The 14,886-nt window shown below is 47.1% G+C and overlaps 1 protein-coding gene across 1 annotated transcript in view; it reads right to left on the bottom strand.

Moving 5' to 3' along the window:
* The window catches only part of C14H1orf21 (chromosome 14 C1orf21 homolog), a 240,189-nt gene extending 227,967 nt beyond the window's left edge, over positions 1 to 12,222 (bottom strand). Inside the window, exon 1 of the mRNA XM_068986246.1 lies at positions 11,930 to 12,222. The gene's annotated coding sequence lies outside the window, so the exon portion shown is untranslated. The remainder of the gene's footprint in view (positions 1 to 11,929) is intronic.
* Between the last annotated feature and the right edge of the window lie 2,664 nt (positions 12,223 to 14,886).

Below are 14,886 nucleotides of genomic sequence, written 5' to 3'. Positions count from 1 at the left end.
AATTCTGAACATTATTTAAAATAGAGGGAAGAAAACTGAGCATTAATTGTCCTAGACCGACCACACCCTGAAGTGACCAAATAATTGATGTGGTAAGTCTCTTCTTGATAGAAAAACTCCAGCAACCAAATGCAGAAGAGATGACAGAATATTATCATTTTCCAACCATTTCTGAAATAATATATCTAAGCAATAACCAAAGTGGTTTTTGAAGGGCCTCGGGAAGCTTCCCAATGGAAAGATCAGAACGACAACACCTAAATCCACCAGTTAGTCTCTCTTTAAAAAAATATTTATCTATTTATTTTGTGCTGGTTCTTCATTGCTGCATGGCTTCCCTCTACTTGTGCCATGCGGGGGCCACTCTCTTGCTACAGGGCACAAGCTTCTCATTGCTGCAGCCTCTCTTGTTGCAGAGCATGGGCTCAAGAGTGCAGCCTCTAGTTGCGGCTCATGGGTTTAGCTGCTGTGGGGCATGTGGGATTTTCCTGGATCAGGAATTGAACCCATGTCTCCTGCATTGGCAGGTGGATTCTTACGCACTGAGCCACCAGGGAAGCCCCCATTACCCCTCAGTTAGTCCAGTGAGTCTTAACCACACAAATAAACGAAAAGGCACATGTGCCTCCCCCAGAGCACTTTCTATGAGGTGCTCCTACCAAACTACCTGATCAAGCTTGCAGTCTCGATCAAACTACAGGAAATATTGGAAACTGAAGAATATAGTGAAGAATACTAAAATGAAGATGAAAACTACAGACTGTAGAGAACCCCACAGGATAAATCTGTTTAACAAATAAACTGCTAGGGAAGACTAAAAAGCGGGAAAATAGAGAAAATGAAAGTCGCTCAGCTGTGTCCACCTCTTTGCAACCCCACGGACTATACAGCCCATGGAATTCTCCAGGCCAGAACACTGGAGTGGGTAGCCCTTCCCTTCTCCAGGGGATCTTCCCAACCCAGGGACTGAACTCAGGTCTTCCACACTGCAGGTGGATTCTTGACCAGCTGAGCCACCAGGGAAGACCAAAATAGAGAAAGGACGTCTATAAAGAAAGATGGATGCATCTTTCAAGTGTGAATATTGTTTGGATTCTGAATAAAATACATTAATCATTAAAAAATATATGGGCCCACCAGGAAAATTTGATTACTGACTAGATAAGAAATTATTGTTAGTATTTTTAAGGAATAATACTTGGCTATATTAAAAGAAAAAAAAGCTGTTATCATTTAGAAATATAATCTAGTATGTACAGACAAGATGACATAATGTCTCCAATTTGCTTCAAAAAGAACCAGTAGGTGAAGAGAAGGGAATGTGTATATGTAGTGGGAAAGGCAGAAAACAGAACTGCCCAGGAGTTGATAATTGAAAGCTTGACTCTTGCCCAAGAGTCAGAGAGCCTGGATTCCAGTCTCAGCACCACCACTTATCCGCTATAAGATCTTGGTCAAGGTCCGAGAGACCCCTAAACCTCCGTTCTGCTTTATCTATAGAGGTAATAGTCATTTGTTTCAAGCATGAAAGACAATGCATGTAATGTACTTAGCACAGCACCTGGATGCAGGGTAAGCACTCAATATATGTCAGCTTTTATTATTACTACTGTCAAGTATTACCATAATTATTCAAGACCAGGAAGCTAGAGTTAGGAAATGGTGAAAATGGGATAATTTTTGCTGAACCCAAAGCCCAAGTTCCCTCCAATATGTTATAATGCCACCCTCCAGCTCTACCTGGGGTCTCTCAGTAGAGACCGAGGACAAGTAACAATCTATTCTGCAACCATTTCTTTTTTACCACAAACCTGCAGGGACAATGCTACTCAGCCTGGCTTCTACAACTAGCCATCCTTCATAACAACGTTGTAACTTACTGTGTCCCTCCCCCATGGATGGCTCCACATCTAGCAGAAAGTAAACACCCATGTATTTTAACCCCTTTATATATCACTATGCACACTTGTAAATTCACAATGATTAAACATTGTGTAATTCCATCATCCTCCAAGAACATGGCCTCAGACTTTTATTACACCCGGTACTGGCATAAACTGTATAAGGTAAACCTCAGAATCCCAATGTATAAAACTAACAATGATAAAACTTCAAATCTTGCATGCAGCATGAATATAGTAATTCTATAATGCTAAGTAATGGGCTGGCCAAAAAGTTCATTTGGGTTTTTCCATAATAGCTTGCAGAAAAATCCAAATGAACTTTTTGGCCAACCAATTACCTATGTCTCGGTATCTGCCATAAGGTAAATACTTCCACTTCTATTTCTATAACAGAATTGCAAATTCTGAGAAAAACTCTTCAGTGCTATTTGTCACTCCTTCATGTGACAGTGTGAAGCACGCACCCATCCTCTCTTCCTGACACCACTTGCCTGGTCTTCTTGCCACGATGAGAGCCTGCAGTTTTAGTATCCACTATCCTTTCCATCCACAGCCCATGAAAGTTGGTGTTCCCTGGAACTCAGGGTTCAGTGTTTTCCTTCTATTTACTTTCCCCGAGCAATCTCACATAAAGCTATGTAGCTTCAACTACCACATATTCAAAAACTCTCTCATTCATTTATTCAACAAAAATGTGCTGGGGCCCAATTGTGCGGTAGGTGTCCTGGGGTCACTCTCTCAGTTCCCCTCCAGTCTTTTACCCACACTCACAGGGGAACCATCTATCATGCAAATTATGTCACCCCCTGCTTACAATCTCTCATTGTCTCTCAGTGCATCTTATTCTGGGCTATGAGTCCAAACTCTTGCGCTATGAAGCCTTGCACAGTTCATCAGTCTCGTCTTCCATGTGCTCCAAGCCACAACGACCTACATCCACCTGTCTCCACATTAGTGTGTGATCTCTGCTGGAATGCCCAACTTCAGCTTCCTTGCGTGAAGGCTCAGTCGCTCAGTCCCTCCGTCCTACCTGACTCTTTGAGACCCCATAGACTGTAGCGCCCCAGGCTCCTCTCTCCATGGGATTTCCTAGGCAAGTATACTGGAGTGGGTGGCCATTTCCTTCTCCAGGGGATCTTTCTGACCCAGGGATCGAAGCCACATGCCCTACTTGGCAGGTGGATTCTTTATCACTGTGCCACCTGGGAAGCCACTTCACCTTCCATCGACCCTCAAATCCCTTCATCCCCAAATGCCAGTCTGTGAACTAGTATGCAAATCCACAGTAAAATGAGGAAAACTGGTTAGCAAACCAATGCTTTAGGAAATGTAGACAATACCCTAGGGGACCCTTGTGTGGCTTTTCAGTGTCACCCTAAATATCTCCTTCTCTGTGAACCCTTATGTGACTTCTCTATGTTGGGGGATCTTATATCAATATTTATTGTCCAAACTGGGAGACTTCTGAGGGCAAAGGGTGTCCATTAATAACTATGTTGAACAATGGGCACAGACCTGGACTGTCCCAGGGAAACAGGGTACCCAGTCAGCCTACCTCTAGACAGAGTCAGCTGCTTTCTCCCCCAGCTTCCAGAGCACCTTGATTCTTCCCCACACACCATGTGCTTGCCTGACACTTCCCATGCTTTTCTGAGAAGTCCACAAAGTCAGGGCCAGGCCTTTCTATCCCTATCTCCAACATCTCTCCTGTGCCAGGCACAGAGATGACACAAAGTATCATCAACAAATGTTTGTTTAGTACATTATGAGTAAGACAGATTAGACGCTTTAACCTTGGCCAACAAAGGAATCAAAAAATTCCCATTATCTTTTCTCATCCCTGAGAAACTCCACTTCCTCATTTGGTTAAAAAGTTTTAAATGGGAGCAAGGTCTTCACAGAGAAAAATTCTAAGCCTCAGACCCATAACCAGTTGTCAATCAACCAACAGCTTATTTACTCTGCACGTTGTACCCTTAAGACCCAGTGGCCATGACAGAGCTGATGATTCTCTGGGGTGACCAAAAAATCATAAATCAAGATCAAAACCAATAATGAAAGAAACAAACATCAAGTAAGTGTTGCAGGACCTTTTCCCTGGTGGCTCAGTGGCTAAGAATCCGCCTGCCAATGCAGGAGACATAGGTTCTATCCCTGGGTTGGGAGGACCCCTTGAAGAAGGAAATGGCTAACCAATCCAGTATTCTTGCCCGGAAAATCCTATGGACAGAGGAGCCTGGCTGACTACACACCATGGGGTCACAAAAGAGGCAGACACAAATGAAGTGACTTAGCAAGTGCTGCAGGAGTTCATGGAAGCTCAGACGGTCAGAGAAGACGCTCTTTGGAGGAGAAGGGATTGGACCTGAAAAGAAGTGGCAGAGGGAGGGAAGCCCAAGGCCAGGTCAGGGTGTGTGTTGGGGCGGCCACCAAAGTAAGCAGAAACTTTGTTTTGGGAGTTGTCTCTAGACTGTCATGGATTCCTGGCATGGAGACCAGAACATCTGAATTTTCAGTAAACACGAAACAAAGAGGTTCCTGGATTCTCACCTCCTTCCTCAAAATAGTAACAGTATCTGCCTGAGACACAGAGATATGTGTGGCTGGCTCCTTTATAACCTTTTAATTGGAAGAACTGTTACAAAATTATCTTAGGAAAATTGCTGTTGGCAGAACTTTCAGATAGAACTGCTGAAGTCACCCCTTGGCATGTATTAATTATCTGTGTCTTTGAAAAGTTCTCTGCAAATCTCAGCAGGGCAGCCTTGCAGCATCTTGTTAGTTCACATCTGGCCTTTCAATCCTCTCCTGAAAGAAATCACAGGGTTAACACAGGGGTTCCCCTAGAGTGTAAACAACCAGTACAGGCCTCCCTGCCAACCTTGGGGTTCAGGGATAAGCTTTTCGGAGTGCCTGTGATGATAAATACTGCATCTCCTGGACTGCTGAGTGGGTCTCACCTATGTGTGCGTTCAGTTGCTTAAGTTGTCACCGACTCTTTGCAACCCTGTAGGTTATAGCCCACCAGGCTCCTCTGTCCATGGGATTCTCCAGGCAAGAATACTGGAGTGGGTTGCCATTCCCTCCTCCAGGGGATCTTCCGGACTCAGGGATCGAACCCTACTCCACCAGAATCTATGATGATGGGTATGAAAAAATGTCCCCACACCCCAGCGAAGACTACCAACCCCTCCTTCTCCTTCCTTACCCTACCCTGGCAGGGAAAATCGTATGTCATCAAGGAAGGTGGAAAATGTCCTAATATATGGAACTGAAACTACTGCAATGTCCACGGCACTCAAATAAAACACAGATCCATTTAAGACAGGGAGGAATTCTTCCTTAAAAACCATTCTCCCTGCTCTGCTTTAAAGCACCTTCTTCCAAAAGCCCTGGAGCCCTCAGGATATTGCGTAACTAGTGCTGGATCTACTTTTGAAGTAGTTTTATAAAAAGACCAACCCAAGTTCGTCATATGTAATGAGTCAATAGGCTGTGTTTTTCCAGTAGTAGTCCTCAGTTTAATACTTTTTCTCCCAATGACCCTACTTACTAATAGGGCCACACAGGTGATAAGCTGATAAGGGAAAACAACAATGTTAGGTCTTAGCTAAAGAATCCTTGCTTAGTAAAACTGTATCTGTGTGCTCAGTTACTCAGCTGTGTCTGACTCTTTGTGACCCCATGGACTGTAGCCCGTCAGGTTCCACGGGATTCTCCAGGCAAGGATACTGGAGTGGGTTGCCATTTCCTATTCCAGGGGATCTTCCCGACCCAGGGATCGAACCCACATCTCCTGCGTTGTGGGTGGATCCTTTACCACTGACCACCAAGGAAGACCAGAAAGTAGGTTCTGGTGCATAGGAGAGCCTTTCGGCGGTGTCATTATGAAAATTTCTGAAATGCTGCTCAACGTATGTTTATCCAGTCTTTAAACATAACAAGAATCGCCTAGATATTTCTTTATCTATTATCTAAGATAAGATGTAAAAGCTAAGTAAAATGATGAGGCAAAGTGCTTCAGCTATTATTAAAGGGTTTTAAGGGTCTGTAAAAGTCAAAAACATTGTGGAATCAAAAGTGAAAACAAGGACTTCCCTGGTAGCCCAGAAGTTAAGACTTTGCCTTTGAATGCAGGGGGTGCGGGTTCGACCCCTGGCCAGGGAACTAAGATCCCACATGCCTTATAGCCAAAAACCCAAAACATAAATCAGAACCAGTACTGTAACTGGTTCAACAAAGACTTTAAAAATGGTCCACATCTATCTATCTATCTATCTACCTATCTATCTATCTATATATATGCATATATATATATGTATATCAATATATATATGCAGTGATGGGATAGGCATATGGTAATAGTTATAGACATTCCTATTCCAGAAGGAAGAAAATGGAACAGACATAGAAAGGAGTTCCTTGTCCTGATGAGTTTCAGAATTTGGCCCAGCAGAATCCCTTTCCCTGGTGGCTCAGATGGTAAATGCGGGAGACCTGGGTTGGGAAGATCTTCTGGAAGAGGGCATGGCAACCCACTACACGACTGAGCAACTAACCACAGCACATATATACATACATACATATATCTTTGGGAAAAAAGTGAAAACAAAGGCAGAAAGATTCCCACAAAGTTAGAATGTTCTAACTCCATTTTTCTACGAGGTATAGAGCATGAGGACTTCAACTCATGAATGCTGTAAACACGTCTGCTGATATGGCGTGAGCCTGTGAAACAGGCAGAGGCAGGCATGGGCTGGGAGATCCGAGAGCTTGATGGAGAGAAGTGGGCGGAGGTAATAAGGGAGGCATGTGGGGCAAAGTAGGACAAGGAAGAGGGGCCCTGAGGGCAGACAGGAGAAGCAGCTGGAAGCAGAAAGCCTACCCTTGCGCAGAGAGGTGCGAGCCGTCAGAGGGAAAGTGGGCCCGGAGACACAGTGAAAGGACTGGACAAGATCACTGCGACACACACCAGCCAAGTCTTGCAGCAAAAGTAAGGTGGCGGGAGAAGAAGCAGGAGGCCTATGGATGAACATCTATGGGACAGAAACGCTTCAGAAAGGAGATGTAGGTAAAAGGGACGTCTGGCGAAGCAACGTAAAAGGCAGCCTAGGGAGAGTGAACAGACAGATGCCGGGGCAGAGGCGCAGAATGAATGCTGGCAGGCTGAGTGTGCTTGCTGCATGAGGCAGGTCTCACCTTTGCTTGTTTTACATTATTTTAGAGGGAACAGCAGTGAATATCCATGATGGCCTCCCTTGGGAAAATCCAGTAAACCAAGAGGTAGGGGCTACCTGAGTTTCACCAGGACCTCTCTCCACTCCTTGATGCAGGCACATTCTGGGAGCGATCCCAGGAGGAAAACCTTGCGTGCTATGACCACAGCACGGTGTCAAGTAAGACAAGGGTACATGAAAGAATTTTGAAAACTATAAAGCACCCTTTAAATATGAAGCATTGTTATTCATTGAATGCCTGGGACAAAAAAAGATGAAGACCAGTCACAATCAGGAGTGAAGAAATATTTGTCAAATATGGATATTATATATATTCCAAATGAAGGTGATCCTAAGTAGAAATTCCAGTAGTTTGAGAAGACATTATGCTTGATATGTTTACTTTTCTGTCCAATATTTTTCCACATTGAAAAATCCTACCTGTGGCACAATATGGAGCTCTTGATAAACTACCGTACTGATTTATGAAAATGGAAATCTGCATCTAATGTATTTCCAAGGAGGTTTTTGACACATTACAGATCTTAACTAATTAGGTGAATTCCATTCAATCCAATCACTCATTGAGTGACTTGCAAGAAAGTGCAACGTAATCCATCAGCTGCCAAGGAGGCTGCAGAGATGAGCAAGACAGTCTGCCTCTAACTACCTAGTTTGGTCAGTTCATCTTAGTTTCCATTCAGATTGGGGCAGCTGCATCTCCTTTCATAAGTATAGAGAGAAAGCAGTCTTTGACATTATGCGAGAAGCCTGCAACCAAGGAAATGCATTTTCCAGGAACACAGTGAATTAAAAAAATAATAATAATAAAGGAGGGAAAGGCACTCACTACCTGCTGACTGCAGACACTGCTGTGTGTTCATTTCCAGGTTCATCCTTGCCCAGTTGACGTGCAACCACTCTTGTCCTGATTGCATAACCACAGCATGTCAAGTTGTTTCTTGTTGCCAGTGTAAGTTGTAAAATTAAACTTCAGAACTGCGGGAATCAAGCTAAATAATTGCCTACTTTAAAAATATGTATGTATATAATTTACATGTCACTTCAGATAAGCTCTTGAATTATGATCTCTTAAAGTCACAACTGTCACCAATTTTAAAATACAGTTTCAGGATAGCAGTTCTCCCTGCATGCACACCTTCTCCCTGAGACCTTCTCTCCTTTTCTCAGTTTTCCAAGTATTTTACAATCTTGATTTATTGAAATCTGCTTTTCATGTTTTAACGAGAACCTAATTAATCACAACTCTTACTTCTCTCAAGCTCTTGAGACTTCTATAATTCCAAAGAAGGAATCTAAGATGGCCCAAAATGCACTTGCTGGTGCCTCTCAGGGCTCCAGGTTCTACTGATAAGTTCCCGTGAAGTTGGTGACACCACATGTAGGACCCTCGGTGAATGATATCCTGCCCACTCCTGTTCTAAAGGGAGATGCCAAACTTCTCCTTCTCCAACCTGGGGTGTTTCGTTCCCTGACAGAAAACAGCTACTAGAAAGGGGCCAGGACTCCCCTGGAGGACCAGTGGATAAGAAGCTGCCTGCCAATGCAGGGGACACGGGTTCAGTCCCTGGTGTGAGAAGATTCCACATGCCAGGGGGAACCTAAGCCTGTGAGTCACAAGTACTGAGCCTGCGAACTGCAACTACTGAACCCTCTCGCCGTAGAACCTGTGCTCCCAACGAGAGAAGCCAACGCAATGAGAAGCCCATGTGTAATGAAGAGTTTGAAGACTAGGCCCTGCTCGCGGCAACCAGAAAAACTCCGCTTGCAGCAATGAAGACCCAATGCAACCAAAAATAAAATTAATTAATTTTAAAAAAGAAGCACAACTTCCCCTTAAAAAAAAAAGAGGGAGTGGTTTACTAGGAGCATGGAGCAAGTCACTAAGTAAGTGACAGTCAAGTCTTGCCTGGTCAAAAATCAACACAGCACTGAGGCACCCTCAACCTGGAAATGATACTCACAATGGGGGACATCACCTTCCTCTTGGGTAGAGTAGAGTCACAGCAAATAGTACCAATTGATGAAAAGGCTTTTGATTTATATCCTGTGATGCTTCAAGAAGCTCAAACCACTGCAGACAGTAGTCTATCAATTCCCAGAAATCCATGTGTGCGTGCATGCTAAGTCACTTCAGTCGTGTCCGTCCGCCAGGCTCCTCTGTCCCAGGGATTCTCCAGGCAAGAGTACTGGAGTGGGTTGTCATGCCCTCCTCCAGGGGATCTTTCTGACTCAGGGATTGAACCGGTGTCTCATTATGTTTCCTACACTGGCAGGCAGGTTCTTTATCACTAGGGCCACCTGGGAAGCCCCCCCAGATATCCATGCTAGATGATAAAGCGAGATCAGGGATAAAGTGAGAGGATAAAGCACACAAAAAACACTAGCAAAGAACCCAAAGAACTCGACCAGTGTAATTAAGTCAGCTGAAGAGGGAACCTAGAACCTTAGGGTCCTTCGAGGATGAAATTGGCTATAAGACCACCCTACCAACCAGGGCCAACTTTTCTTGGGGAAAATGCCCTAAAGGAGATAAACTTGACAACAGAAGCAGCCCACTCCTTCTTGAAGCCCTCTGTTCATCCAAGTGTTGAGTCTACTTGTCTTCAAAGCTTTTCCAAACAGCCATCTTGAGCTGTTGTCAGAAATCGCCAGCCTAGGTTCCACGTAGGATCCTTGGGGCTAGTGCACTGGGATGACCCGGAGGGATGGTATGGGGAGGGAGGTGGGAGGGGGTTTCAGGATGGGGAACACATGTACACGAGAGGCAGATTCATGTTGATGTGTGGCAGAACCAATACAATATTGTAAAGTAATTAGCCTCCAATTAAAACAAATAAAATTTTTTTTAAAAGTCAACATGTTAAAAGAAAGAAAAAAAAAAAACCCAGTCTGCACACCAGGAAACACTAGGGGAGGATTTCCACACTGCATTTCTGATCTGTGACGTGCTAGTCCCAGCACTGGCTTAATGCAGAGACAAATACACTCAGCTGTCCCATCACCAGCACATCCTACTTTATAGGCAGCAAAAGAAAAATAACCAAGTCTAAATTAATTTCCACATCTGATCAATTGCGTTTCCAAACAGCCAACACAGAACATGTTCCATTGATTCTACAATCCAGCTCTAGACGTATGAAAAAGGGGAGAAATCCCCCAACTTGAGCACCTTGGACTTAAAGACCCTTAAGAAACATTACCTTCTCCCCCTAAGAAAGCTATAGTGTCTAGGGCTATACTGCCCTGAATGCGCCCAGTCTTCTTTGATCTGGGAAGCTAAGCAGGGTTGGGCCTGGTTAGTACTTGAATGGATGAAAGCTAGAGCACCCCAGACCAACTCTACCCATGATTTTTTTTTTTCTATCCTGATACATCCCAATTCTACCAACAGAAAGATTATTCTCATTAGGTAGAAGGTGAGCCCAGCCCATGAAGTAAGGAAGTGTTCGTAATATCTGTGTAATGAACGTGTCACTTCCCCGAACAGCCCAACTGTTTCCTTAAAATTAAAAAAAAAAAAAAAAGTACTACATGGAATCTATGGTGTGTCAGTCCCCCTCCCAAAGTCTGAGTCAGAGCATGTGTGTCTTTCCTGAAGTTCTGGGTGACCAAGCTGGCTCCCTTTCAGACTTGCTCCGATAGCTGAACTTAAGGCTGTCTTCCAGCCACAACAGAAGCAACTATCTATTTTAAAACAATTTTCCTAACCCACACGCGACCGGAGCTACCTTATACATAGGTCGTCAACGTCCTACCGGAAACCGAACACTTCTATCTCGAACGGTGCCTGTCATCTCCCAGGATTATGTGGATATATTTTTACCTTTGACCGTGCAACTGTTGGAGCGGAGAAAAGCCACCCCAATTTTTATCATCGTGCCTGAGCCAATCCAGAGCCTTAGAAAGACAGATGAATGGGAGATGAGAGGGCTTCTCTCTCACAAACAGTAAGCGAGAGGAGGAAAAAAAACAAAACAAAACAAAAAATCCGTCGGAGGAGAGGGTGGGGGGCAGGGTGGAAGGCAGGGGAAGGACACCCAGCCGCCGACCAGAGGCAGCTGCAGGCGGCCGCACTTCGCGAACTGCCCGCAGAGGGGAGTGAAATCTTCCCCCGGTACAATAACGGAGCGCCCCACTCCCCGGCTGCCTCGCCTGGGCACGAAAAATAAATATATCGAGGTGGACAAACCGCTGCACCGAGACAAGTCAGCCCCCATCCCCGAAAGGTCAAAACTTCAGAAATTCGGAGGATCACAGCACCCACACAAACACATAGCTCCGTCGGAGCGGAGAGACTCGGAGATTGAGCAAAGGTTCTGCATTTTGGTTTTTGCTTTCAAGCTCTGGTTTGCAAAAAAGTACGGCGGCTACGGGCAAAGCTCGAGAGGAGCAGGAAAGGCTGAGGGCGGCGGTGCTGGGGGGGTGGGGTGCGGTACGGGTAGGAAAGCAGGGGTGTCGAACCCCAACCACCCAGGCCTCAATGTGACGAAAGTCGTCAGCAGCCCCAACCGCATCCCAGCCCCTGCGTCCCGGCCAGCAGACACCCCCAGCGGCTCCCCCACCCCAGCTTCCTTCCCCGCCAGCCCCGCAGCAGCAGCAGCAGCAGCAGCAGCCCCGGCTCGGGCCGCGCGCCGGCAGCGCCACGACCGCGGCTCCATCCCCGCCGCGCGGCAGGCACCCGCAGGCCTGCCTCCCAGCCCACCCGGGCGCGCCCCGGAGCGGAGCCGGGCCGAGCCGCGCCGCCAACTCCCCTCTCCCCGGGGCCGGCGGGGGGCTCCCGCTTACCTTGGGCGCTCGCGGGGGGGCTGAAGGTGGCAAGCCTCCCGCCCCCCGCCCCGGTCCTCCTGGCGGGTTTTCTTCCTCCCTCCTCCTTGTCTTCCTCCTCCTCCCCACGGTGAGTCCCGGTCTCCCCCTCCTCCCAGAGGCCGGGGGTAAGAGCCCCGAAGCCCCCGAAGCCCGGCCCGGGTGCGTGCGTGCTGGAGGCGGCGGCGCGCGGCCAGCTCTCTCCAGTAACTGAGCGCGGCGCGCGGCTCCCAACTAAAGTGTGAAAGAAGCGGCGGCCGCGGCACGGAACGTCCCCCCCGGGAGTGGGCAGGGAGCGAGCCGGGGCTGGCGGCGAGCGAGCGAGGGAGGGGACCGGGAAGAAGGGAGGGGGACGGAGGGAGGGGACCTCGTCGCCCAGTCACTCACTCGAGGGGCGGGGGCAGCCAGACACTCCCCCAGCGCCGGCCCCTCCCCGCGCCCGGCTCCCGCGCGCGTCCTGCCCCCCCGCCTCGCCCCCGGGAGGGGCCTGCGGGGGCCGCGCACCCCGGAGGAAGGGACGGGGATTGCGCGACTGCCAGGGCTGCAGAGAGGAATCGAGGGCGAGGACGGGCGTGTGTGTGTGTGTGTGCGCGCGCGCACCCCGCCGCTGGAGGGGAGACCCCGGCGGGAAAGCTGCGTCCTGGGCCCTGACACCCGGGCGATGGCCTGGGAGGAGCCGCTGGACCGCTCGGAGCCCCGGACGGCCCAGCTCTGCTGGAGACCCAAGCCGGACCTTGGGTCCAGCCGAGGGGCTGCGCCTGCTGGAAGCAGGGGAAGGCGAGGCCGGGCATCCGCGCCGCGCAGCCCCTCCCTTCGCTGGACCGGTGGGCGCTGCCCAGTTTCCCCGGCCCGGCGTGGCCACCAACCCGCCTCCACCCTGCCCGGGAGCCGCGGCGCCTGCAAGATGAATGAAGCGTCGGCCACTGGACAGAAGCTGCGCTGGGGAGGGAAGGAGACACCGCCTGAGACTTCGTGCCCGGCGCCCCCTCTTTGCCCCTCCCGGCCTCTTGGGACTAAAGGGCGGAGGCCGCGCCTACTGGCGCGTTTGGGATGATTGGGGAATCTTCAAAGATCGCCGCCCACCTCTTAACCTGCTGGGGTTTTTTGTGGACACCCACAAGAGGTCAACCAATCTCACCCTCTGGGAAAAAGTTGTTTTCTCCTTTTCCTGGTCATATTGGGTGTTTCGTGTGCGCACTGAATCGATCTTTCAACATTGATAGCGGTCTTTTGTGTGGCTTCCCCGCGCTTCGCTGCTCTTGCATTGCCCTAGACGCGTGAGGAATGCCCAGGCCTCCGGAGTGAGGACACCCAGGAAAACAAAAGGGGCAAAAAGACCCTCCCTGGGCCCCGTGGATTACACACACACAACGGAATCATTTCTCTCTTTGGGCCAAGATGAAGTTGAAAACCGGAAAAGGACACACTTAGAGCTGTGGCAGTGATGAGACACCTAACTGAAAAACAGATTCATGATTTAATGGCATGAGTTAATAACCCACCCATAATAGCGAGGAAGTCAGTCTTTTGGGGAAGGAAAAAAAAAAAAAGGTTTCCCTGTGTTCTCACTTTTCTGATTTAAAAGGCTGGTATCACATTGTTTTTGAAACCCCCTTGTATTCCATTTTAAAATATATCCATATTTTCTCTTTGGAACCAGAACTCTTTCTAGTCTAGCCTCCTGAAGAGGAGTAGTTTAGAAGGGGTGGTAGGCTATCTAGGATTCCAAGGAGGCACTGCCAGCCATCATCTGTTACCTTAAATGACTTCTTTCATTTCTTTCAGCCTTCCTTCCCTCATCTGTAAAATGGGATTGATGATAGGAGTTTCTATCTCATAGGCATGCTGTCAAAATAAAAGAAAAATGAAATGAGGCGGCAGTGTACATAAAAAACTTTGTGTAAAGCCTGACACATGGTATGAGCTGTTCTTTCAAATTATAGTTAAATCTCAAATTTGGTAGGCATTTATTTTTTTTCCTCTTTGCATTCCGTCTTAAAGTTGGGAGTGCAAATCCATCTGCTGGATTTATCCAAATGCAGCCAACATTTCTCTGGTGTTTTTAGGTCATTCCTGAAACCATCTCATGGACAGAGGAGGCTGGTGGGTTATGGTAAGATGAAAGAAGTATATAACTAAGATGTGTGTGAGTTTATTTACATAGAATTCTGTATAAAAGGATCCTTGAGGATAACAAGATTTTGTTTCCCCTAGTTCTTTCTTTCCCTCACTAAGCTACCCTGAACAGACTAGGCTCTATAAATGTTGGCCTGTGTTATCATCTCTTTCACGGGTCAGAACAGTGACTGGCAACGCAGACTTCTTGAGGGCAAAGCAATGAGGGTCCCCTCTGAACTGATATCCTCAGAAGTAACAGAAGGTCACAGAGCAAGCACTTCAGATATGTATGAGTTTTAAAAATCCATACTATGAACTTTTAAAGCAAATTTTTAATTATTCAAAATAAATACATATTCCTTGTAGGAACTCAGCCAAGTATGAAGGAAATAAAAATCACCATAATCCTACACTCTAGAGAGAAGAACTCAATAAGTGCTTCAAGTATACCCATTTACCCTTCATTTATTTCATGATTATTCAATCAGCAAATGTTTGTTAAGAACCTAGTATAGGGGCTGGACAACTTCCCAGGGATGAGAATACATTGTATGTTCTTAGTGGTATTTGTATCTCTCTAGAAACTACTCCTGAGAGGCAACACTTTATATGGTAGTAAGGTTCTCAGGATAGTCTACCAAAAGTCTGTGAAAAGAATTCCATAATGAAACTGCACGGCTGGCCAGAAACAATCCAGGTTTTGTAGGGCTTGAATCACTTACAATTTGGGGAGCCACCTTTCAGATAAGGAAGATAAAAGAGTAAAAGCCCTGGGAAGGGCTCATATGAATAAAGTGTCATGGAAACTAAGCCCCTTTTGC

This window comes from Capricornis sumatraensis, chromosome 14 (assembly GCF_032405125.1).
Source record: "Capricornis sumatraensis isolate serow.1 chromosome 14, serow.2, whole genome shotgun sequence".
Classification (NCBI taxonomy): Eukaryota; Metazoa; Chordata; class Mammalia; order Artiodactyla; family Bovidae; genus Capricornis; species Capricornis sumatraensis.
This window is presented reverse-complemented; position numbering and strand designations above follow the sequence as displayed.